General features: G+C 39.8%; 1 long non-coding RNA gene across 1 annotated transcript; it reads right to left on the bottom strand.

Annotated features, from left to right (window-relative positions):
• Positions 1 to 1,984: 1,984 nt before the first annotated feature.
• LOC111788892 lies at positions 1,985 to 3,175 on the bottom strand. The gene is made up of 2 exons (XR_002814235.1): positions 2,408 to 3,175; positions 1,985 to 2,201 (listed from the first exon to the last, which is right to left on the bottom strand). It is a non-coding gene; the product is annotated as an uncharacterized LOC111788892 (long non-coding RNA).
• Between the last annotated feature and the right edge of the window lie 1,549 nt (positions 3,176 to 4,724).

The raw sequence follows: 4,724 nt of genomic DNA on the forward strand, positions 1-4,724 counted from the left end.
TTTTTTTTTTTTTTTTTTTTTTTTTTTTTTTTTTTTTTTTTTTTTTTTTTTTTTTTTTTTTTTTTTTTACTTTCTTTCCCGGGTCGTTACAATCATGATCATTATGTCATCGTTATTTCATAATCTAACAAGAGTTTGTTAATGGCGTATAATTTTTGTCTTCTTTTATGTTAGCGTGTCTAACAAAGTCTTCTTTTCTCCTCTTACAGATACTTAAGAGTTGTAATACAATTCCAATTGTAATATCGATTATGATCTTATCATAATATGTTGATAGATTTACCTAAATGAATTTTAACTTTAGTCTAACTTTTCTTCCACTTTTCAAAATAAAATAAAATTAGACTTATGTTGCATTTAATAAATATACTTGTAAATGGAATAATTATCCATCAGAAATCAAATATTCACACAAAAACATATTTTTAACCAATACTAATGATGGTTAATGTGAACATATTTTTTAACATTTTTTAAAATATAAACTTTAATACGGCAAAATAATCCATACTATATGAACCACCTTGAGAAATTGAATTACCTCTTATGCCTATTGAAAACACCATTTTCAGCATTAAGTAACAGTTTCTACTTAACGACATTTTAGTGTCTCTCAATACACCAACTGAGATTGATTTCTTAGTGGCAACATGTAACGACTCGAAATTTTCTACTTAATTCAAGGTCACTACTGTATATATATCATGAACATTGAATACGAAAATACTTCATTTAAACTTTAATAAAACGTCACATTCATCTTAAAACACAACTATGGACTTACATGTTTTTAAAACACCTTAAAAAATGACACAACAAAAGACTAAATAAAGTAGATAAATGTTTAAATTAAAAACATCCTATTCTAGCCTAAATCTAAAAAAATAAATACGACTAACCTATGCATTTGTCATGGTCTCGAGTTGCGATGTCGTCATCAGCCGTATAGGAATGTCTTGCCTTAAATAGAAAAATGTAGTAGCACATGGTTAGTATTTAAATAAATACTCAATAAGTGACCCCACTATTGGGGTTAAATGCAAGAACATATGAATACAATGACGGGACCTATCCTTTCAGTCTATTTTCCTACGGCACTATCCTAACGGGTAACTTGGATGTGTACCATATACTCTACACACAGTCTATACGTTCGAGTATGGACTCACCAGTCAGTTCGCACACCATTGGGTCACTTTTCTTGTCAGGCGAGCATACTCTGGGAGCTCCTTAGGCTGGACACCTATTAGAACTAGTAACAATCACGGTAACATTAGATTAAACATAATGATCATTCTCCTGTCTAACCATCGCAGCATTATGATAAACATAATGATCATTCTCTTACTTGGTCATCGCAGCATTATGTTAATCATAATGATCGTTCCTGTCTCATAACGTATGCGTTACTATCGTGAAGGGTAAGGGGTATGCCCCAATGCATGAGCACACAATAATGCATGAGATCCCAACATTTTTCAATTTTCATTATCATTTAATACAACTCCACAAGCGTTCCATAAATATCATATCGTCTTTCATATCATTTCATATATCGTTTATCATATCATTTATCATATCTTTCATGCATACACCAGGATTGTATTTCATGCAAGTTCGTCGTTTTGCATGTCAATCATATCATATCATTCAAATTACATAAAAATATCATATTATAACATTTAATGCTTCCAGCATAACAATTTTCATCATATACATATCATATCATAACATATCGCATCACACTATGTCATATTATAAACATGTCAACTTATCACATATCTCGTACTATAACATATTTCATATCATATCACAATAAATATACATACGTACGTATGTATGTCTGTCTGTCTGTATGTATGTATGTATGTATTCGTCATTCACATGTCGTGTAACGCCCCTAATTTTCTCCACCCTAATTAGCGACGTTACCTTATACTCGTCAAATCAACAGGACAAGAGTTCACATGGGACAGTCTCAATGACGAAAATGCATTCATCAATTTAAACAATCCGTACCTAGGAAAACGATTGCGACAACCTAGCCTAGAAGTAATCAACAGAGAACTAGAGGAACAATTCGCAAAACTAAGAACCCAAAAGAATCCAACAGGCGCCTACGACACTACAAACTCTCCCCAAGATTTCCATGGCCCTTCGCATCATCCACTGTCACCCGTACATGGGAGCCTTGCCCTTTCCTGAAAATATTGGTAGCACGTGGCTTGAGTATTATATAAAATACCCAGTAAGTCGCCCCACTGTTGGGGTTAAGCATATATTCATACATTCGGATACAAGCAGTCGCACACAATACATGCAAGCAGTCACACACAATACACGTACATGACGCACGCAACACACATACATGTCACAGAGAATACCCATACATGTCGCACATCATTACCATACATGCCGCACAATGTTAGAAGAACGCAGCTGAGAGAGAGGTTTGTCTTCCATTCCTTCCCATGGCCTTAGGCCCTTGCCTTGTCCGGGCGGGGGTGGATGCATGGTAATTTCCCACACATGGCCCACGTGTGTGACTGTGGGCCCACCAGGCGAGCTCGCAAGCGAACTCCCTGGGCCTGGCTTGGTCGGGTATGTATGACATACAATACCGGACGCCACGGACAAAGGAGGGCCTGCATGATATCGTGGCGAACACAATATCGAATATACGCATCCATACCATCAGTAGCATAACGGGGGAGTGCCCCAACCATAGCGTGCATGAGGTTCTTAAGGTTTACCTCCATGGCATTACACATACGACGCTCCATCCCCTCGCCGCATTACGTAGCATAACCGGGTCCACATTAGGCAAGCATAACATAGCATAACCGGGTCCACATTGAGCAAGCATGTCCTAGCATACTAGTCATCTTATTCATGGCATGTGGGGTTCTCATTACAATCATAACATGTCAATCAAGCTCATCATACATACAGGGCGACAAAACGCGTCACAACATCATATTCATAAACATGGCATACATAGCAATTCACTGCAAGAATCACATACATAAACAAAGCATGCATAGCATTTCACGACAAGAAACATCTAACCTAGCATACAGCAACAACATATGGTGCATGCAAGGGCCACAGGGCACGCACCAACATACATACAAAACTAACGCCAACAGTAAGGTTACTTACCTCCTTGGCCTTGGCCGAAATCACCCACAATGCTAACTCCAGCGCCTAACTACCTCCTATAAGATAACATGATACATGAGCCCCTTCACAACTAGCTCTTATGCCTAGCCACCAAGGTACATCCCTATCACAATCTATTTTATCACAATGGAGTTATACTGACCTCAGATGGCTGAAACAAGGGTGGGAATGGCTCCAGAAGGGTCAAAAACCTAGAAACCGGTATGCTATACAGATGTCGAGCCGCCGAGCCGCGCCGCCAAGCTGTCGAGCCGTGTCGCCAAGCCGCACAGCCGAGCCGACCTAGCCGAGCCGCTGGTGGAGCCGAAACCGACGGGCTGTGAAGAACCCTAACGGCGCAGGGTTTCTGGGCGCACCTCGGGTTTCTGGGCGCACCTCTGGTTTGGGCCAAAAAGGAACGAGGCCCAATGGTGGTGTCTGAGCGCGGCCTACGAGGTGTGGGCTGCACGCCAGCCGAGATGAACCGCGAAATGCCGAGGGTCGACCCGCGCCCACCGCTTCGTCTTCCTCGCCCGAATGCCTCAATAGCCCTAATCGCGGGCTTAGCTGCTGTCACCTGTGGAAGCACCGTCGTTCGTCCATCTCGGGTGGCACGTTTGTCCTTCCTTGCCCGACGTACACTAGCGCCTACTCCTACCTAAAGCTCGCGGTGTTATTGAACCCGATCTAAAGTCTCGCGACGTTTTCGATCCCTCACCTAAACCCTTCGGCTCCTCCCTCACAGGTATGACAGTCACTCAACAAGGAAAAGACGGCTACTAAGGTACCTAGGGTTTAATACGCATTAATACGCTTTGGCTGGCAGAGTTTCCCCTTTTTTTTACTTTTTTTTCTTTTTTTTTTTTTTTTTTTTTTTTTTTTGCCTTTTTTGAAACCCCTACCGTTACATGTCGTATCATAATCATATCATATCATAAACATTTCGTGGTCATATCGCTCCCTAACTTATCATAGCCATAACATTCTTATACATATCACAGTCATATGGTTACATGAACATACTTTAGTCATATCATTATAGGAATGTATCCTAACGCTATCATTCTATCAATCTATCAGAATCTTATCCCTTTCTACCCACAACCTAACCATATTCTTTTATCAATCGATCGTGAGACCATATTGTTTTTTATCAACCTCTCATGTTCATAGCACTTCGATACGCAACCTAACCTTAATGTTTCATGAACATATCTTACTCATATTATTACATTACGTTTAGTGCATCCTTCTCATATTGTAACGACCCGGGAAAGAAAGAAAAAAAAAATATATATATATATATATATATATTAATAATAAATAAATAAATAAATGAAAACGAAAAAAAAAAAAAAAAGAAAAAAACCCAGTCACCGGAAAACCCGCTAGTTTTCTGGCGACCGCCGAGTTTCGCGGAACCCACGCGAAACGACGGCCACAGCACGCCCACCCTCAGCCCAGCATCTTTAGAACACCTGCAAAGGGAGAAAAGAGAGAAAATTTTGAGAGAGAGAGAGAGAGAGATTTCGGACAAACGTCGGCGAGCGTCCAGTTTCTCC

Source organism: Cucurbita pepo, chromosome LG02 (assembly GCF_002806865.2).
Source record: "Cucurbita pepo subsp. pepo cultivar mu-cu-16 chromosome LG02, ASM280686v2, whole genome shotgun sequence".
In the NCBI taxonomy this organism is placed as follows: domain Eukaryota; kingdom Viridiplantae; phylum Streptophyta; class Magnoliopsida; order Cucurbitales; family Cucurbitaceae; genus Cucurbita; species Cucurbita pepo.